The sequence below is a fragment of the Carassius gibelio genome, chromosome B22 (assembly GCF_023724105.1).
Source record: "Carassius gibelio isolate Cgi1373 ecotype wild population from Czech Republic chromosome B22, carGib1.2-hapl.c, whole genome shotgun sequence".
Classification (NCBI taxonomy): Eukaryota; Metazoa; Chordata; class Actinopteri; order Cypriniformes; family Cyprinidae; genus Carassius; species Carassius gibelio.
Genome location: NC_068417.1, coordinates 34,727,368 through 34,750,056, shown reverse-complemented (window position 1 = coordinate 34,750,056; position 22,689 = coordinate 34,727,368). Strand labels below are relative to the sequence as shown.

The 22,689-nt window shown below is 38.7% G+C and overlaps 2 protein-coding genes and 1 long non-coding RNA gene across 8 annotated transcripts in view; 2 read left to right on the top strand and 1 right to left on the bottom strand.

Annotated features, from left to right (window-relative positions):
- Positions 1 to 22,689, top strand: part of LOC127987351 (NACHT, LRR and PYD domains-containing protein 12-like) — a 795,441-nt gene that overhangs the window by 254,864 nt on the left and 517,888 nt on the right. The gene's annotated exons all lie outside the window — the stretch shown is intronic.
- Positions 1 to 22,689, bottom strand: part of LOC127987357 (uncharacterized) — a 173,566-nt gene that overhangs the window by 114,821 nt on the left and 36,056 nt on the right. The window lies entirely within an intron of this gene.
- On the top strand, positions 7,569 to 13,561 carry LOC127987371 (uncharacterized). 2 transcript variants are annotated; one of them, XR_008161179.1, is made up of 6 exons: positions 7,569 to 9,759; positions 9,950 to 10,022; positions 10,123 to 10,144; positions 11,408 to 12,314; positions 12,382 to 12,563; positions 13,317 to 13,561. It is a non-coding gene; the product is annotated as an uncharacterized LOC127987371 (long non-coding RNA). The 2 variants fall into 2 exon arrangements; XR_008161178.1 differs by having other exon boundaries at positions 7,569 to 10,022.

The following is a 22,689-nucleotide window of genomic DNA, read 5'->3' as shown; positions in this document are numbered from 1 at the left end:
AGTTGTATTAAAGGCTAACGTTAAGTCGAGAAATGTGTTTAAGATATTCAAAATAATACCTGGTTTATTGGCTTATTGTAACTTGTTTGGATATAATTAAGAAGGGTCCTGCACCCTGATATTTGTTAACTTGACTTTTACCCACTTCTGATTGTATTTGTAAACCGCATTAGTTAAGGCATTAGGTAACTGATATTAATCTTTGTTATTTTAGTAGTAAATGTAAACTATATTTAATGTGCTATATAAACGTTGACAGATCAATGAAGAAGATTAATGTAAATGCTGAAAAACTCCATTCTAATATAATACAAATATTTTATTGTGTGATTTTTCCCCCACCCCACTTTGTAATTTTAATCTGTAAAGGTGTAACTTCCATAAAACATTGCTTATTTTGAATTTATCCTTAGACGAGCTGACCGGAAACCCAGTGTCCATTCTCGCATCTGCAGCTGTCATTTTCCTGCAGGGGGAAAAATGTCCCTGTTTTTATCCACAAACAATGTTCCCACTGGACAAATTTGGAAAGATCATTCATACTCCCTGAGACAGGATAGCGCTGATGTGCCTAAAAATGTTCAACCACCCATTGTAGCAACAATGCCATCTTTCCCTGTAGAGACCTGTTGTGTGAATTATCAGTTTTTGCAATTAGTATATAGTTTGTTTTCAGTTTACTTATTTTATGAAAATAAAGATGTTTACTACAACTCTTGCTTTAAGGTTTCTGTGGCTAAGTTATTAGAGCATTTTATTAACTGTGCAAAAGGTTGCGAGTTCAATTCCCAGAGAATATGCTGATATGTATAGCCTGAATGCACAGTCGCCTGTCTGACAAATACCAAAAATTAAATGTTAAACTATTGTATACTACTTGTATACTGCTTGCAATTACACTCCAGTCAGCTCACAGTAATGTGAATGTGAGATAAAATTTACTGCACTAGTTCTCACATTGGGGCTTGTGGATTACCACGTAAAAATATATAGAAAATGTATATATGGTATATGGTTTATTCAGAGAACATATATGGTTTATTTATATTATATTATATTATATTAAGCATTTGTTGATGCTATTGGACAATTCTCTTTAAATTCAACATATGTAATTATATACAACTATTATATGCTGTTTTATAACAAAGTTCGGGAGGAACAGTCGCAGTTCATTAACCTGATTAACACAAGTGGAGACCAATCAGTAATCAACTCATGACAAGGTATAAATAACAGCAGAACCTATCTCTGTTCATTGACGGTTTTCAGCATCCCGGTTCGCGCAGTCCGTCATCTTATCACAGACGAAAGTTTCCTTCCAACAAGGAGATCCATACCGGCGATTTCTCAGATCTGCTACTTTGCTGACCATGATCATTAAACACGGCCGTTGAGCACCATCAAACGTCATCGCGACAGCTGCTCTTCTTGCCAAGCCACACGTCGTGGCCAATAGACCGTGCGAAGTTCAAGCTCGCCTCGCTTGACACCACAATTGATCCGATCAAGACCGGGCTCTCTTTGAGCGCTGGAATCGCAGCACCAGCAGGCATTCAACCAGCCCGCTCCTCAGTTCTTACCGCAGCAAGCCTCTTTCACTTCCCGCAGTGGCTCAGCCTTTCACCGCGGCTTTTTCCGGCCGAGGCGCAGTTTGAGGCCGCCTCCTCTAGCGGTGCAGACCGTGCGTCATAAATCAATACATTTTCAGATGAAGACGGTAAATACAGGTTTGCGGCCAGAAGTAGTGCGAGAGCCGCGTGGAGTTCCGATCACATATGTATGTGGAAATTCAGATCCAAATTGAGCCTCGGATGCGTTCAAATATTTAAACTTCTGCGACCAGGCCGTGTGCAAACGCCCGACGGGATGTGATCTTTCGGTGCGAGGTCAGAATTACCTATATTTTGTTAACCTTGACATTATTCTTCAACATAATTTATGTAAAATGATGGTTCATAATAATTATGGCAGAAATAATTATTAAACCATTATTTACGTGATTAGCCCCACAAAACCTACTGTTTTTATTTAGGGGGTAATCTGATTTGTGACGATGTATTCATACATTATACACTCTATTCATTCAAATTATTAACTTTACCATGGTGAACATGTCAAGGTAACAGTTAGGGCTACTGCACGACCAGTTTGAAAGTTAAGCACGCCTGCCGCGAGAGGGAGAAATGCGACAATCGTGTACAAATGTCGCGTGCTGTGGAAAGGAGGCTTAAAGTTCGTTAAATCAGGCCATGAGGTAGTCATCATCCACACTGAAATGTCCAAAGATATTATCTGCCTTACCGTGCATGTTTAAACCTCACTGAGGTTTTACAGACAAGTTTCATGCAATTATTCTGGCAGGACCAATTTTCTTGGGGACATATTTCACCATCTACTGGCGTGATCATTATGCCCTCGTTTTGCCGCAGGACAGCAGTGTGAGTAAATTCTGAGTTTTTCTAGGACCGTAATATGAAAGCATGCAAGTAAATATCTTTAGAACTGCTTGTAAGTGAATAGCACATAACTGCAATTAACGTTATTGCCATAATCATGTCTGTTGGTATGTTTTACAGACATAATGATTTTCATTGCATAATGATTCTCATAGTTTTCAGAAGCCTTTGTTTCCACAGTCTATACTACAACGTGAAACCAGTGTTCCAGATGTATCCATTAGTGCTAGTGATGTGTCGTTCGTAAACGAATCGTTCTTTTTGAACGAATCTTTTAGGTGAACGAATCTTTTAGGCGAACAAATCGTTCATGTTATCCACGGACTCATATTTCTCGTTCAGTAAAGTTCCTCCCTTCATAGCAGCGCGGCGCTTTAAGCAGCGCATGTGCAGCTCAGTGAACCGGGTAACAACCGTTCATCCTGTCAAAGAATTACTCAACATCGAGCCGATAGCCTTCGAGTATGAGATGTGACAGAGTATGTGATTTGTTGAATGTAGTAACGAATACGCCCTTCAATGAACGAGTTTCATATGAGTCTGAACTAGATCTAGAGATCTTATCGTTTGTGAGTGAAATGACTGAACTGGCACACTTGTCATTCGTGAACGAACTGAATGAACGGATACACGTCGTTTGTGAATTAAATGAACTGGCACATAGCTTATCTTGTTCGCGAACATTTGAATTAGAGTAAACTGGGTTAATCTGCTATTTTAGCATGTCAATCTCGAAAATGCAAAGCGCAGTTATAGGTACAGTACTGTGCACATACGCTCGTCTTGATATTTAGCAACTCCACGTTTAATCCATAGACCGTAAAAGAAAGGTTAATCCCCGATTTATGGATGTGAATATATAATATACAAACTGTCTGACCAAACAATTAAAATGCTAATTAGGCAAGAAACCCCGTGCTTTGTTCATCTGAACAACTCAATTAGACTTCCTATATCGAACACGATTATACACACATTTTAATAAAGCCAGATCAGTTTTTGTAACAAGTGAATGCGTTCGTTGACGTAAGACATACCACATAATACACTCTTTTGCCACCTGCTGGCATATTCTGTGTAAAACGAAGAAATTATCTCTGAACTAATCATTTTGGTGAATGAACCGAAAATGAACGAATCTCTAGAAAGAATCATAATTTCCACCACCAATTAGTGCTGCAACGACGTGTCGACGTCATCGTTTACGTCGACTACAAAATGCGTGCAATGCGTGGACGCGTCACACTGTTTACATCTCGCATAATGGCATACGGCGAATGAAGAAGTTGCATTCTATCACAAACAGAGACCACTGTTATTAAAAGTATGAGAATACTTTAAACAGAGGACAAATAAAACGTCTCTTTGTTCCCTTTGCAAAACCGATATGGTGTACCACGGCAGCACAACTGCGATGAGCGAGCACCTCAGAGGAACATCTAGGCGCTCTCCGGTGTCTCCATGCAATTTAACTGGTTACCCTGTGATCTGGTGACCAACTTCCTAGTTCAGGTCTGATATTCTTGCGCTGCGGCATCCTGAAAAGTTGAGATGTTTTCAACTCGATGCGGTGTGGACGCGCCTGAGAAGAAGGAAGAAAGAAAAAAAAAAAAAAAAAAAAAAAGGGGTGATAGGTGACCGGCCCCTTAAAAGACAGCGCGCCACGAGACAACAGTCACAAACCACCGAGCTACCCAGAATCAGCTCCAGATCTCTGGAAACCATGGTAAACCTTGCAGAACCATGACTACATTCTATGGTCATGATGCTAAAGAACATTTCATGACGTCTCAGACAACGGTAAATTTATTGCTACCGAGGTTTAATTATAAACGCTGTCATAAACTCATATTTACAATAGTAAAATAATTTTTGCCTCTTATTTTATACTGCCAAAAAAAAAAAAAACTTCCTCCACATTGGTTGAAAATGAACAAAGGTTGAAAATGTTACTAACCTGTCTACTCTTCCCACAGTCAAGGAGGGGGAACTCAGGGCCCAGTGGTTAGAGAGTGGACTCCTAACCCTAGGGATGTGGGTTTCGAGCCACGGCCCGGCCATGCCATGACCTGAGGTGTCCTTGAGCAGGGCACCGAACCCCCAGCTGCTCCCTGGGCGCCGCAGCATAAATGGTTGCCCACTGCTCCGGGTGTGCGTTCACGGTGTGTGCGCGTTCACTGCCGTGTGTGCACTTGGATGGGTTAAATGCAGAGCTGCTTCCACAGGAGCCTTTTCCATATCTCCCCATTGCCGCAGCAGTGCCTGCTCCCGCAGGAGCCTTTTCCGTATCTCCTCACTGCCGCAGCAGTGTCTGCTCCCGCAGGAGCCCCTTTCGTATCTCCTCACTGCCGCAGCAGTGTCTGCTCCCGCAGGAGCCCCTTTCGTATCTCCTCACTGCCGCAGCAGTGTCTGCTCCCGCAGGAGCCCCTTTCGTATCTCCTCACTGCCGCAGCAGTGTCTGCTCCCGCAGGAGCCTTTTCTTTACCTCCCCCATATATTTAAAAAAAAAAAAAAAAAAAAAAAAAAAAGTCATCATGTTAAGCCATTTCACTGAAATAAGCTGTTCAGTTTTCACAATAAGCGACGTGAATTTCAACAAGGGTTTATGATCAGCTTCGATGCCCCACATTCCCAGTCGCATTAGCCTCTGCATAATACGCTGTTTTCAAACATTAAAAAAAAAAAAAAAAAAAAAAAAAAAAAAAAAAAAATGAAATAAATAAATAAAAAAAAAAAATTTTTAATTTAAAAGTCTCTCTTGTTTCCACTTTCCGTCCAGCGAGCACCAGTCTCTCAGTGGACGCAGTAAATATTTATTTGTTTCCACTGTCCGTCCAGCGAGCACCAGTCTCTCAACGGACGCAGTAAATATTTATTCGTTTCCACTGCCCGTCCAGCGAGCACGAGTCTCTCAACGGACGCAGTAAATATTTATCCGTTTCCACTGCCCGTCCAGCGAGCACCAGTCTCTCAGCGGACGCAGTAAATATTCATCCGTTTCCACTGCCCGTCCAGCGAGCACCAGTCTCTCAGCGGACGCAGTAAATATTCATCCGTTTCCACTGTCCGTCCAGCGAGCACCAGTCTCTCAGCGGACGCAGTAAATATTTATTCGTTTCCACTGCCCGTCCAGCGAGCACCAGTCTCTCAGCGGACGCAGTAAATATTTATTCGTTTCCACTGTCCGTCCAGCGAGCACCAGTCTCTCAGCGGACGCAGTAAATATTTGTTTGTTTCCACTGTCCGTCCAGCGAGCACGAGTCTCTCAGCGGACGCAGTATATATTTATTCGTTTCCACTGCCCGTCCAGCGAGCACCAGTCTCTCAGAGGACGCAGTAAATATTTATCCGTTTCCACTGCCCTTCCAGCGAGCACTAGTCTCTCAGCGGACGCAGTAAATAGTTATTCGTTTCCACTGTCCGTCCAGCGAGCACCAGTCTCTCAGCGGACGCAGTAAATATTTATTCATTCCACTGTCCGTCCAGCGAGCCTCAGTCTCCCAGTGGACGCAGAAATACCTATTTGTCTCCTCTATCAGTCGGCGAGCACTAGTCTCACAGCGGACTCAATAACATCTATTTTTCCACTGTTTGTCCAGCGAGCACTAGTCTCCCAGCGGATGCAGAAATATCCATTGATTTCCCTGTCCGTCCAGCGAGCACCAGTCTCTCAGTGGATGCAGTAATTATCTAATTCCTTCTACCTGTCCATTGGGCCTCAGTCTCCAAGGGGACACCGTAAATACATATTTTTCCTCTGCCTGTCCAGCGAGCACTAGTCTCTCAGCGGACGCAGTATGCATCCATCTCTTCCTGTTCTTCGTCCAGCAAGCCCAGTCTTCCAGCGGACGCAGGGACATAATTCGTCTCCCATATCTGTCCAGCGAGCCTCAGTCTCCCAGCGGACGCAGTAATATCTATTGGTTTCCTCTGTCTGTCCAACGAGCACTAGTGTCTCAGCGGACGCAGTAAATACCTATTCATTCCTCTACCCGTCCAGCGAGCCTCAGTCTCCCAGTGGACGCAGTATGCATCCATCTCTTTCTGTTCTTCATCCAGCGAGCCAGTCTTCCAGTGAATGCAGGAATATAATTTGTTTCCTCTATCTGTCCAGCGAGCCTCAGCCTCCCAGCAGATACATTACGCATCTAGTCAGTATATCATTACACCTCGCAGGCAGACGGTGGAGCCCGTCTTCCCGACATCGTAACCGCTTCTTCCTCAACTATTAACCAACAGGACCTGCCTGCTCCTCTACTTCTGCCAGAGGCAATGTGAGATCTCCTGGTCAAACGACCATACTTCTAAAAACGTCAGCCCGCCAAATCTCTGAGTTTTGGGGGGTTCGTAGTCCGGCGGCTGTCCTTTTGCTCTCTTGTTTTTGGGGGGAGTACTCTGGGTTCGGGCCACATCCCGAGCTCGGAGCCCTCCACCCGGACAGCACGCCAAATACGCATAAACTTACGGTATTAATATACGTAGATGTGAACTCGTGAAATGCTGTTTTATAACAAAGTTCGGGAGGAACAGTCGCAGTTCATTAACCTGATTAACACAAGTGGAGACCAATCAGTAATCAACTCATGACAAGGTATAAATAACAGCAGAACCTATCTCTGTTCATTGACGGTTTTCAGCATCCCTCCTCCACCCCATTTCTCCTCACTTATAGATCCATCTACTCTTACCACAACCGGGGGGAGTACTCTGGGTTCGGGCCACATCCCGAGCTCGGAGCCCTCCACCCGGACAGCACGCCAAATACGCATAAACTTACGGTATTAATATACGTAGATGTGAACTCGTGAAATAAAATGTTTGGAATTTAACTGTGTTATGCTTGTTCAGAGAATGTGTGTATAGTTATCTTAAATACATAGAACACTATTATAACTCATCTAATGTTATCCCTCCCTAATTTAGATAATCTTTAAAGTTTATTTGGGGCACAATGATAAGGTATAATAATCTTAATCACAAAGAAAATAATATTAAGGTTTATATGAAATAACAAAATAATAAACGAAAAATAAAACATTAACAAAAGATTTAAAAAAAAAATCTCAGAGAGTTACACATAAAATTAGTTTCTAACATTTTTGAAAAAAAAAAAAAACAATAGGCAATATTCTCATGGAAAAGTGGGTAAATGTTCATACACAGCACAGATCATAATGAGCGAGCGTGTTTTTTAAAATAAAGTTTGATGACGCTTGATGATGACGTTGATCCGCGACCATGGTGTGCTGTAGTCCGTTTATAGCCTACCGTTAGCATTTTATATCTGACGGCTTTATTTACGCTTCAAAATTCATAACTTTTGGAGTAATTTGAAAAGACTATCTTGATAGACAAAACGTGTAAGGGTCATAACTCTTTGTTGAACACCGATCTTATTTTTTGCGATTTTCCAAATGTGTATGGGAAAAATGCATGGCTTTTCGATCGAGGGAACCCATGCGCCGCTAACTTCCGGGTTGGCCTACAAAGTGACATAGTATACATGCCAGACCAGCATGTGGCGCTGTAGTTCTGCCACAGAGATACACTTTGACATGGATTTGCTGATAAACCTTGCGCGTGGTACACAAACGAACATGGAACAATACATTTATTAATCCGTGTTAATGTTAGTTAATAAAAAATAAAATCGTTCAGTGTTTGTTCATGTTTTTGTTGCTGTTACGTGAGGTGTTTGACTAGGGGCGAGACGTGGGCTGATGACGTCATATTTTCGTCCAGACGAAACAAAGGTGGCGTTTTCAAATATATCCACTCTGGGATCCGGTTTGAAAACATCAGTTTCACTCTTCCAAAACGCCAGATCCGTGTGGACGAAAATGCCTATCCGCTAAAAAATTTGTGCGCCGAGGAAAAAATAAAAATCTCGGACACCCTATCAAACGTCATTGGATAGTGCAGGGAGGAGGAAGAGGAGGACGATGATGAGGCACGTCATGACAGGCCTTCAAAGAACAAGGTACACCAGCAGTCTGCATCCAGTGTGTTTTACTACATTGCAATACCACGGAGCCCCGCACGTCACCTGTAAAGAGAAAAAAAATCAATCCATGACGGTTTTGCAATCCGTCCCCTCAGTTTATAAATCGTACTCACGAATTCATAAACTTACCACCCTCTAAGAAAAAGGTAGCCTAAATGATGACATCCAGTGTGTGGTGTATTACATACATACCTTACATGAAATACAAGATGTGGAAGTTTCATGTTTTAAAGGACAAATGCATTTCAACCTCTGGCGCAGTAACAACATCACTCTTCCTCTCAATGAGTTTGAATGAGAGGGGGGAGTTCACAGGAGTGATGATGTCACTGCGCCAGAGGTCGAAGTGCTGCAAACTAAGTGCTCTTCCACCATACAATATAGTTCTCATTTTTTATCCCCTTAAAAAAATCCCCACGTTTTATTCTGTGCCCCTATACTTACTGGTGTAACTACTCATGTAACAATCTTTAAATAGGGAAAACATGGAAGTGTTTGGTGACTTCTAAATTCATCCCTGTGTGGATCCTAAGGAATGAATGGGCTAGACTAAATGCTAACACATTCACGATGCACTGCACGCATTGAAAATAGACAGGGATTTATAATTTCATCTAAGTTGAGGTAAGAACATAGTAAAAATTGAAAAAACGGTGTAGCTTTCCTTTAAGTAGGGAAAAACCACCAGGAGGCCAACAACATTTACATATCGCCAAGTGGAGGGATTTCTGCCCTAGACTTCTTGTCACCTTCCTCTTACACCTCTCGTAACATCCTCCCAGCCAATCAGAATCAACCTTTTACAAAAGAAGTTATATAACAATTAGCTGTTGTTCTTCTCTCTGTCTCTTTCTCGTAGACAGCTGCTGAATTTAGAAAACACCTGGACGAACAGATGTGGGAGAGAAGGAAACTCAACCAAATTTGAGAAATGAAGTCCATTCTCTTAAAAATGAAAATGCACGTCTGAAAGACATTATCATCAATCGTAAGTATTCCTAATATTTATTAGCAGGGTTATTCACAACCAGGTTTCCTCTTCAGAGCCGTATCAATGGGCTTTGGAGGGTTGTAGCTTGCATTCACAGCTGCAGGAAATGTCTTTCGAAGAGTAAGGGCACAGAGTTGCTGGGTACTAGTTAGATCCTGTGATTGTAAGTATTGTTTTTTTGTTTTGTTTTTTTGATAGTAGTGGTAATATGTAATTTACTTGCCCCATATGCATAAAATTGTTAGAGTTTAACAGTGTTTTTCTTCTCTAACAAGACTGCAGCTGAGGCCTCAGTGAAAACACAGGTGAATAACATATGTAGTAAGGATGGGTATAAACCCTGTGCTTTGTAGAAGCCAATTAGTGTTATAAGTGACAATCATCCTTTCCTCCTGCCCCCCTTCAAGAAAACATGATGTGTATATAAAAAACTCTTGCTTTCTCCACCTTCATTTTACCCCCCCGTTCATAATAATTTTGAAATATTACTTTAAGGTGGGAACCTTAACCAGAGGGGATGGGGAGCAGCTGGTTGCCCTTGACAAAATTAAAAAGGCAGCCATTATTGGTGAGTAAATGCATAATGCGTTGAGAAGGGAAAACACATCTTTTAAGACTTTATAAGTTCACTTCTTTAACCGTAGCCTACTTGTATCAATGTTTATTAGGCATCAATGGAGACTGCAGAAGGTAGGGCACACATTATTGTTACTGTATCTGCTTAGGACCTATAATACTAATTCATCACTTGCTCACTTCTTGATCCTACCTTTCCTCTTCTAAAGCCACATTTCTGGTGTATTGCACTGTAAGGTGTGAAGTCCTCTATTTTGTAGAACATATAGGGGTGGTTTCCAGGACAGGGTTATCTTAAACCAGGACTAGGCCTTAGTTTAATTAGGAAATATACATAGTTTTAACAAGCATGCCTTTCTAAAAACATTACTTGTGTACATTTTGAGGCAAAACAAAGGGGACTGATGTATTTTAAGATATGTCAGTGCAAGATTTTTCAGTTTGGACAGCTCTTACATTTATTTTAGTCTAGGACTAGTCGAATCTCTGTCCGGGAAACCACCCCTACGTGTTGCAAATACCTCATAGCTCTAGTTGTTGTCGTCTGAAGTGTTAATAAATAATCATATTCACCTCTCCTTCACCCTTAATCCCCTCTGTCCTGTGTTTGTGCCTTATTTTGTCTATACCGGTAATTGATTTGCTTGATTTAATGCATATCTTATTGCTCTTCGAGTAAACCTTGCATGGCAGCTCGCCGGTGGAGTGTGTGTGTGAATGGGTCAATGGGAGGCCATTGTAAAGTATTTTAGGTACTGTTGGGTGCAGAAAAATGCTATAAAAGTGCAGCCCATTGACAAGTAGATATGTTTACATGTGCAAAGTTTCTTACATCAGATTAAATATCTGAGGGATTAATCTGAATCAGTTTACATGGAAACAAATAGTTAAATCATGACGTGCATAAACATGCACCAAGCTTTATTCAGAATAATAGCATTTTGACATCCACAGAGCGGTAATTTCCCTAAAACTACTGCAGAAGTTGTACTTCACTTGTGTTTTAAACAAACCAAAAAACGCAGGAGTGGCTAAATTTTTCCTATCCATGAATTTTCTCTGCTTTGGATGTACATGATTGACCGTGTGACTGTTAACAATGCAGTCCCCGTGACGGACATGTGCATATGAAAGAACGATGCCGCTAAAAATAAAAAGGGGGGAGGGGGTGATGTTTCCGATCAGAATTTCTTTCAGATTTAACAGAATACAATCAGAATCATCCAACTGACGTGTTTACATGACGCACTTTTTATTATGATCAGCCCTTTATCCAAAATGTGTGTCCAATCGCAGATGTACTGTAAGCACTTTGGGTTCCTGATGAAGCACTATAGTATAATAATAATAATGTCTTCTTATTTTTGTCTTCTCTAGATACTACATTGAAGAAGTGGCCGGCAGCCAGCCGAGGGCAGATAGACATCTATTCATTCGAAGCTCACGGAGCTGAGAAGAGCAACAAGATAATATGTTTTTTTCTGTTCAGTTTTTTGTATTATTTTTGTTCTTGTACTATTTGATTGTTCTTGTAAATACATAATGTACATTTCTATATTTTTTACTTATATTTATGTTGCCTAGCAGGTTTTTTGTCTTATTTTTGTTCTTGTACTATATTTTTTTGTTTTGTACTATTTGATTGAGCTTGAGTAAATAAATAATGTACATTTCTACATTTTGGACTTTTATTTATGTTGCCTAGCAGTTTTGGATTTTAATTTTACTATTATAGGTGAACATATAGGTGCATATATACGTGCATATATGTATGTGTACATATATGTGTAAATATATGTGTGCATATATGTACATATAATATAGGAAAACGGCCAATTGTATATATGTCACATATATTAAAAACCTATATCAAAACCTATATTGAAACATATGTTTATATAGGTTTTTCCATGTGGGAATAGTTTCATGCTGTTTGTGGACTGTTTTTTATTATTATTATTTTACAGTGATGGACCTGATGGGCTGACAGCTGCCGACATAGTGTCAAATCTGTCACATAATCTTAACAAAACATCCTGTAGCAGATTTAACATTAACCGGGCGAATGTCTGGGATGGTGCCTGAAGAGGTTTCAGGAGATCCTGGTTTGACCCCCACCTGCAGCTTAATGGTGAAATTCACAGATGATGCTGGGCTGATGGAAGAGGCTTTAGACAGTGGGGGGCTACTCCAGAATTTCTGACTCTGTTGATGGACACCATCAAAACAAGGAGAGGATTTGAAGGCAAAGACAATGCCAAATACATCTCATTTGATCGTAAAGGTAATACTTTTTATGAAGTTTTTATGATGTTGTAAATCAGTGTGTCCTAACATTGCTATATTTTTAGCTGCAGAAGACGACGAATATTTCCACATTGGAAGAATGATCACAGTGTCCATTGTCCATGGCGGTCCAGGGCCTTGTTGTCTTTCCCCAAACTTCTTCCTTTACTTAATTGGTAAAGTAAAGACAATTGAGGCCCTCATTGAGGACAAACCTGATGATGAGGTCAAGAAGGCCCTTCTTGAGGTATTTGTTGGGGTGGGATTTCAAACATTTTCAAGAAATTACTTTCATCAACTGACAAAAACTATATCTTAATTGCTGTATAAATGCTATGTTTGACATTAATGCAATTACGGTGTGCTCTCATATGAGCAGTAAGTATTAATTCAAAAACCTAGTGTTTGAATGAAATATTTTAAATAAATATTATTAATGTTCATTTTAACCTGTTATCATTATTAATATCCAGTATCATAAGGGTTAAAACATGTGTTTGTGTCTAATTTAATCTCTCAAAATCTATTCAATTAATTCAACATCAGTATCAGATGTTTTGGTGGCCATTACAAACCAAGGTCAATGACATATATTAATTTGTGCTTGAAATCAAATATTCTTATCAGATCCTTTGAATTAAAAAAAAATAATAATAATTCATGTGTGCAGGAACGGGAAGGTAGACCATAAATGATGAATATGCAACATATATCTAAATATGTACAATACAGAAGTGGATGACAGTATTTTCTTCTTTTGAATCTGACATTAGTGTTCAGTGTTGCTCTTTTTGCATCTATCCTATCTGTAATCACATATATCACATTTCCTTTACATCTGTGTCATAAACCATTTTTGAAACAAGTTACGAATAGCCCAAGCCTTACTTATTTGTATAAATCTAATGTGGCCTGTTAACTGATAATAATAATAATAGTAATAATAATAATAATAATAATGAAAACATGTAATTGCTTCTTCATTTCCCCCTCGGTAAAGACTGCTCCATCACTGAGTGACTTCCAGGAGCTCACAGAAAAATACTCCAGCGTGCTTCAGACAGCAGACTGCTATCGATTCATGAGGACTCTGGAGGATAAGAACAAAGTAGTAGATGATTACATTCAGTGGGATTTCATCGACCGAAACCATGTTTTCCTCCAGACGTATAATATTCTACTTGATCCGTGGACATGTAAAACATTTTTTAATACAGTGTTAAATAGTTATTTTACATTTTAACATGAGCACTTTAATACAATTTTATTATACCAATAAAGGCTAAATATTGTGGCTGAAGTAGTGTCAGTTTATTTCTTTTTAAAATGGAAAATCTATATCTTATAGTAGTTGTTCACATGATCTCCTTCTAGTAACTTTTTGACATGGAAGCTTTTGTAGGTTCAAAGAGGGATTGGCAACCCTTGATTTTATCAAAGCCTTGGAGCAGCATCCTTCACTCTTCTTCCCATTCATGTGCTCCACTGAGACCAAGCTGACAGCTGATGATGTGGAGAACATCTTCCAGGAGCAGCTTAGTCAGCCTGGGAGCACCAACCGTCAGGAGGAGGTCCGAGTACTGAGCTACTGGCAAGATTATCTGCTCGACCTGGAAGATGTTATCTCTGGTTAAAATTAGAATAAAAGTGACAAATTGACACGGCAACAAATAATGAGATATAAAGTAACATAAATGTTTGTCAGTTCAGGGAACCTTAAATGAGTGTTATACACAAAGAGTTAGATCCACATTTGCATAATGTGCGGTCCATAAAAATTTAAGCAGGGTTCAATTATGTTACATGTAGTTTAGAAGAAATGACAAACCACCTCCATACAACAAATCACCACTGCGCTCTGATCACATATGCAGTGAGCAAATAAAGTTGTTCTTTGAACTGATGATTTTAAAATCTGGACATATTTTTAAGTGTTAGGTAATTCTCAACAGCAGTTATCCAGTTGACTGGTGGAGAGAGCCCACTCTGTCTCTGCAAGTCCCAAAAATGAACTTGGAGATTAGTTTCACCACAAAGACTGCACTGTGACGGCAGAATGTCCTCAAACTCTTGTATCACTTCCTGTGACACTGGGAATCCACAGTCCCTTGCATCAAACTGGAATAAAATGTATAATAAAAGTGGCAAATGCTAAGAATATAACCCAACACGCAATTTTGTTTTATATTTTTTAAATTGAAGACATAAGCCAAAGGTTGACCCTCGATGTCCAATATGGTCATTACATTTGCTTCTACTACAAAGACACTTTGCAAATCAATAAAATACCCATTTTTGCTTCATGCATTGTAAATGTATTTTATCTAAGAATATCTGATTTTTTTTTTATACAATGATCTAGTTCTGATTTAAAATAATCCAATTATCGTCAAGTGAGGGACATTCCACTATTCACTTCTTTGTCAGATATACTGTATGCAATCAATCACATTTTCTTTGAACATTAATTATTAAACTTAAGGGGAAATGAAATCAGATTTTTTCCTGAACATAAACCATATATTGCATGGATTAAATATGAACCTGTGAGGCAGGTGATACATGGCTTCTGGTTTACCAGAATGACAAGAAGACTGAGGAACAGGACGGATGGTGTGGTTATTCCAGAGCTCTCTGTATTCATCAAGGTCTTTCTGCATGATGCTCAAAAAGACAAACCGTAGAAGGCACGTATGCTCATGGCTGCCATTGAAAAGGTGTGTTTCTCTCAGGTCACTGAAGAGATCAATCCAAAACTGAGTCCTAATGATGGAATGAAAGTATACACAATGTTTTACTTAAGCGCTGAGTTTGGATTTGAATTTGAACAGTTATTTGGAATTTGATTTTTTTTTATGTTTCAAACAAAAGTTATTATTTAAACTGCATTCCTATAAAAAAAAAATTATAATGTACAAAAAAAACTTTAAAGCATCATGAAAAAAAGATTTGCATTACATTTTAGTATAGTGTTATATAATACATGTTGTTGACTGCTGAAACCCTCTGTCATGTGTCAACACACACAAAAACTAAGTGATTAAATAGTTAATTTAATAAAACTTTTGTTTTGGAATTATTATTAATATTAAAAGGCCTGTACCTTTGCTTTCTGAAAAAGGACCACCAACTGTCGATTCGCTGATTTGCAGTTGAAGTGCCATACATGTGACTGAGGGCTCCTGCAAAGTCATCTGTATGCTGTGCTCTTAATGCACAGTGAATGGCTACCATAGTGCCATCTTCTGTCCCACAGTCTGTGCGAAGGCGTGCTGGACGTCCGAACTCTGATACACACTGCAGGTAATTGAAAGCAATTATCCCTGGGTCGTTATTAGAGCTGCCACTTCTGAGCCACATCACTTTCCTAGAAAATCCATCAATGCAGCCACTGATGGCAACACCAAATGGTTTGAGTTTATCGTACCCATCGACATGCCACACTTGGTTTGGTCCTGCTGTAAAGTATCCTCTTCAGACAAACCTGTGTCTATGGCGAAGTTGAACTCCAGAGGATCCAGTCTTCGAATTGAGAGCATTACATCATCCCTTTTAACCGTCAGGAAATACTTCTGCCGCAATGTCTGCCACAGAGCTCTGTAACCTAAAAGCTGACCTGAGCCTGTGTGTTTATGTGTTATAGCTGCATTCACAGTACCAATGGGTGTATAGTCTGTCCTCCTTGTTAGGCCTGCATTCCTTAGTCTTCTCTTTAAGGTGCTCAGACTCAGAAAAATGTTAGGCTTTGTTCCAAGAAAATCAAGGATCACTTCATATGTGTGGCCTTCTGAGAAATATTTCTGGATTAGGCCTGCCTCAGTGATTTCATCTAATACGGTTCCTGAGCATGAAGGGAAAAGAGAAGAATGTCATTAGGAATCCACAAATATAATATTAAACATAAAAATGTAACAGCATTAACAAACAAGTTAACTGTTTGATACAGGTTGAAAAGTATATGTATTTAATCTCAATTTGTGCACAAATCCAGTTAGCAAAAGAACAAGAACAACAACTGGCGTTGTACAGGCATTTAAGCGTACCACTTTTAACAGTTAGGTCGTATTGGGAGGTCTATGTTGATGTAAAAAAATAAAAAATAAAAAAACACACGTGCTATGTATTGGTGTGGTTTAGTTCTGTATGTCATACTTTAACCTGGTTAGTATACATGTGATTATATGTGACAAAGTCTGTTTGTCACACCAGAAACAGAGAGAAAAAGATGAACAAAATGTAGTTCTTATAATTTAATGGACAGAACAGTATATAGAGAATGGCAGTAAGAGAATATTAGCTCTGGGCACAGTCTGACATGACACTTGGTCATCACCCGCAGTTCTAGGGGCTTTCTCTATGACAAAGCTTACATCTCGCCCACATCAACTGCAAAATCTTGGCAAAGTCGGCCACAGAAAGGGCAATACATTTTGATCTGAAGAACAAAAACAAGTTGACTGAAGTTAACACATTTTATTTGTATTGCATTGTCCTTTCTTTCATTAGCCGACTAAAAGAGCCTGAATACATTTAAAAAATATTATTCTAACTGTCAATCTGCAATTTATTTTTACCTGGTTTTAGCAATTATTGAAGCATTGCGAATTTATCTTGGCCACCATACAGAACAGTATATATGTGGTAAAAATCTGACATCTGTGATAATAATGAATAATAAAATGTGACCTTAGTTGATGTTATCTGGAGGTAAGGCAGTCGTTGCTGGTTATGTCTGTATTCTGCCAAGATGTCTTGCATGAAGAGGGATAGATCAAATTCTCTACCATGGTCCACTCTGACCTGATCCCACATCCCATGGGAAAGGACAGCATTTCTAGGAAAATAAAGTTAAGCTTTGATCTTATCACTGAATGGACCAAAATATGGTAATATTAGAGTAGAAAATCTTAGTCTTACTTGTACACCTCTTCATAAATTGTTAAATTGTTTTTTATTGGCATGGTGGAATGTCCAACAATTTTTTTTGCTAAAGCCATCAATGGCTATGACACGGGTCACGCCAAACATGCAAAGTTTTTCGTTCTGGTCCATATGCAGTTAGTGAGCCACATACTCTGCATTATATGGGACAGGATTTAAATTACGTGCACCCTGAAACAAAACCGAGTTAATTAGATTACATATAGAAAGTATTCAGCCCCCAGTTTTAGAAGCAATGGTGTAGAGAGATTATAGGGCAGTTATCTGGACTAAAATGCAAGTTTAAGATGTTTTACCTGAAAACAGCTTGCAATGAGATATCTTAAAAAAATATATCAATCCCATTGTTCTGTTTCAAAATGCACACTTAATGTTTTTTTTTTTTTTAAGGTATGTTTGTAAAGAAAAAGGATTTAAAAATCCTAATGTAACTAACGTCTAGTCTGGGCTTAATCTAAACCTTGTCCAGGAAACCTCCAGGAAATTACCCTAGACTTACCTACTTGCCTACGTCATTTTCAACTGTATTTATCTCTATTTTTTAAGTTAAATACTAAATACACATTGATGTATGATTATGTAATGTTTAATAATGTAGATGCTAACACATTATGTATTTTTATGATAAATAATGTACTATGGCACATACCTGGCATCGAGCCTGGTGATATGGTTCATGCATCTGTGCCAATATCCTCCGCACTCGAACCTCTGATGCATGAACTCTTGTGCAGCAAGGTGTCCCATCATCATTTTACGTCCATAATATGGTCCAGTCTGTACACACCAATGAGTCAAAATTAACCAATAATAGTAACTTAGATACAAGATGATTACATAAAGATGAAGCATTTACATTGCAAAGCTCAGTTTCTCTTTTTCCACTGGTAAATATTTTCTCAGACGTTTAGGAATATTATTAATATTTTCAATAAATATTTCATCTAGATATATATTGATTGTGGTAATCGACATAATAAATTCAGTGACATTAAAGAGCCACACAGATGGGAAATCAAAAATTACCTGTATTACAGTGTATGATGTAGCTGTCCATCAGTGTAAACAATGTGCAAAGTAATTAAACCAAAAAGTACACGATTTATAAAGTTATTGGCTTCTAAAGTAAGGAGTCGACTCTGAATCGCTGAAACGAGTCGTTATAGATTTCAAATCTTTTGCCCATCTCTATGTATGTCACTAGGAGTACTTTGCATAATAATCTCCGCCTACCGTCTTGGGAGAAACAAAACTCTGACCTGCCCCACCCCCCACACAGACGCTCTGTTTGGTGTGAGAGCATCATGTCGAGGAGACAGTGTGTTTTTAATTGTAAAGGCAAGTTTGTTTTATTTTCACTGCCAAAGAATGAAGATCAGAAGAACCAATGGCTAAAATTCATTTTTACCACAATAACAGAGCAGTACAACAAATCCCTTTTGTTGTGTTCACAACATTTCACTGATGACTGCTTTTCTAATCTCGGTGAGTACAAGGCGGGATTTTCAAAGCGTTAGGCCATAAAAGAGGGTTCATTACCAACTTTATTTAGACCAACGAGCATCTCCGAATCACAACGCGAAGTATGATTATGAAGTTATGTGTTTGTTTTCTCCCGAGCGTCTTATCAGTATGTGTGCTATCTGCAGCCTTTGTCTGCGCTGATCTTCATTTACAAATACGTCATTAAAATGAAGTGTAACTCCGTGAATACTCAACGAAGAGACATGAGAGATATATCTATAGAAAGCTTGACATGTCTACTTTAAAACTAAACAAGTGCTGCTAACAGATATTCTGTGATAAAGTAATCCATATGATAACAACGCGATGTCCGTTTTTCATGTCTCCCTTCGTTATATCTAATGTGACCACGCCCCGCGCTGAACGCGCTATTCAGATTCAAACTGAAGCGTGCGGCTTGAATACACCCACACAGAAGAAAAAGCAGCGAGACTGTTCAAGTTTTTTATTTTACTGTTTGCTTCGCGATGAGAGGAATAAGACATAATTCACCCCAAACAGATGCTAACGCATTGTTTACCGTGAAGTTGTGTGCGGAACAACCAATCAAAACTGACTATGTCAGTTGACCAATCAGAACACAGTATGCTACCGAAAGGTGGGGTTTAAGGAAACTGAATCTTTTGAACAGCTTCGCGTGAACCGTTTGGGGATCTCTGAGAATTTAGGTAATTTTAATATGATATTTTGACAAAATGACAATGTTTTTTAACCTTGGATGGATTTAAACCTAATGTACAGGACTTATAAACAGTGATAGGAAGCTTAGAATTTTCATCATACTGGCTCTTTAACAAAAAACACGTCATCTAGGAAAGAACGTGATGGGGAAAAGAGCCACAGTGGATGTCCCGGGCCATAGGGGTGCTAACATCAGAATTTGTGCATCAATATCCACTGATGGAGCACTGCTACACAATCACTAATAGGGCCACTCAACACTGAGCGTCTCCTTTTGTTCCTGACCTCTACACTGTAGTATGTGTAGTCAGGGTACAAAAATTCACGATTTCATCTACGATGTGCCTGCTTGTGTGTGTGTGTGTGTGTGTGTGTGTGTATCATCATAACAACACACTGAGCAAAAACTGAAAAAGAAAATGTATGTTTTTGAGTGTGTGTTTACAAGTGTTCGTGTTTAATTTCATCTGCTGCTTTCTGACAGATAAACAAAATCTTTGCAGTCAAAATGATATTATCTTCTGTCAAAATCAAACTAAAGCCAGACGACACACAAAACCCAACAAATAAATGTAGGGTGAAGTGAAAAGATGTTTTAACATGTTGTTAGCATGATGTGACGTGACTAGCATGTTTTAGTACACTGCCAGCATGATGTTAACAAGGTTTCCATGTTAAGTTTTCTCCATTGATTTCAGTTTAATATAATAACACTTGTTGGATTTGTGCTGGTCAGAGAAAGTAAAGGCTAACAGAGACTTTTGCAGATCAGATAAAACACATCATCTGGCTGGATCAGGTATAAGACTGAGTTTACAGCATTGTTTACTTCACTGAACAATGGGAGATAGCTTTTTTTTTTTCATATATAACCATCAGCGTGACACATGACTTGTTATGATATGTGTTCCAGGCAAAATTTGCATTTATTTAATAAAACATATTTAAGCAAGTACTACTGAAAATACCTTCTTCAGAAAGAGTTCATTATTTCAATAACTTTGTCCTTGTAAATAACTCAAAGATGTTTTAATGCTTCAATATGAATCTCTTTGAAGTTATTCACGGAGTCATTGTCAGACCAGAAATCACAGACATCAACATGAAAGCAGACTTGGACCCTGTACTAACTTTATTAACAGATGTTAATGTGCATGCTTCACAAGCACATCAGACTATAGAAGACAATGGAAACTGTTATTTGTTTTCCAATGACCATCATCAACATGATATGTGACGAAATCATGATATAATCTATAATAATTTACCCCCAAAGTGTGTTCTGTTCCTTGTTTATTTCAATCACTTTTTCATTCCATAACTTTAGCTAATTCTTTTTATTTTACATAAACATTGTTAGCTTTTCTAGTGATCTTGAAGACATTGATTGGCAGGTTCAGGTGTGTTTGGTTAGGGTTGCAGCTAAACTCAGCCCTGATTCTGAGATCATTTTAAGAACTGAATTTACTGATTTCTCCTGATTGTGGATCAATGGGCTTTAGTGAGCAGCATGTGTGGAGCAGTGCTACTGGTCATCTACTGGTCAAGTCATGAAACTGACACTAGCTATAAATATGTCCAATTACTACAATACTACTACACACAAACTGACCACAGACCACAACTTTCAGACACCATTTCATTGTTTTAGCTCAGCTGACACAGAATCAAACGTACAGGATTGTGGGACATCAGGCAGCAAATAATACACGATGCTTCCTTCATAAATCTATCAGATCATACTCTAACAAATAAATATGAATATGTAAATATTATCGGAATTCACAATAAAATATCATAGTTACTGTTAGTAATTTCTCTCTTGTTTAGAAAGAAAGTCATTGGCATTGGGTCCACTACTAGAGTACAGAAACTGAAGACGCTGCTTCAGGTTTGTTGGCGTGAGCTGGAAGGTGGCACTCCAGAAATGTCTTTGTACGATATTTTTATTTAGTAAATGTATTTATGTAGATCATTATGGCTGTTATTGTTGACACGATGCTCTGTCAAGTGTCAGATACTGTTTAGTTATTCATTACTGAATGAGCAGCTGGTGATTTTCCTGAAGACTGTTCCTCCGTTCTCCACATATTGTTAAACATCTCCTGAAGACATATTAATCATAATCTGTTCATCATTTTATATTTACACAATATGAAGTTATCCATTATTTATTATATTATTTATTATTATACGTTATCTATCTTTTCATTTGTATTATATTTCTGCTACAACAAGTGAAGGGAATGTGAGCTCAGGGGTTTTAATTTTACACAATGTTATTAGATGTACAGTATTAGCTGTAGATTATACTTGCCATTTTGATTTATTGTTTCTGCAACAGCAACAATAAATCACAACACCAACAAACACCAGCAGCACCAGCAGACCCAGACCCAGTCCCAGTCCCAGTCCAGTTTGATCTGCTTCTGTAGTCAGTGATGTATGAAGCACATGAAAGTCATACTCAAGTAAAAGTGCAGATATCTTACCAGAAAATGACTTTGCTAGAGCTTGAAATCACCATTTAGAATATTACTTGAGTAAAAGTCTTAAAGAATGTGATATTTATTGTACTTAAATATGAAAAGATTTGTTTAAGTCTTAAACGTAAAGTATTGACTGTAAAAGTACAAGTAAATGCAAAATGGAAAAGAAGCAAATACATATACATAAAATAATAGTCCACATGTGAAATGAACACAGCCAGATGGTGACAGCAAGTGACTGTTAATGAGTGAATCACTGAGATTCAACTGATTCATTCAAACTTTGATTCATTCAGTGTATCATTCATTCAATGTATCGGAGTAAAAGTTTACATTTTAACTAGGAGATGTAGTGGAGTAAAAGTAAAAGTAGGCTGAAATAAAAAAACTCAAGTAAAGTACAGGTACTCCCCAAAAATACTGAAGTAGCTAGTGAAACAAAGTATTATTACTTCATTACATCACAGCACTGTCTGTGATGGACAAAGAGACGCTGTGTTTAGTGCATACTACAATGACAGAAGAAGAGCTGTAAATGAACGATATCAAGAATTTACTCACCAGAGACAGTAACACTGAACTGCTTGTATGATGAAGTTTTAGAGGATCTGTTGATGATCTGTAGTTTATAAAGTCCAGTGAGTTCAGGACTGATGCTGATGATGGTGAGAGATCCGGTCTGATCGTCTGTCTTCAGTCTGTCTCTGAGTCTCTCATCAGTGATCTCACATGATCCTG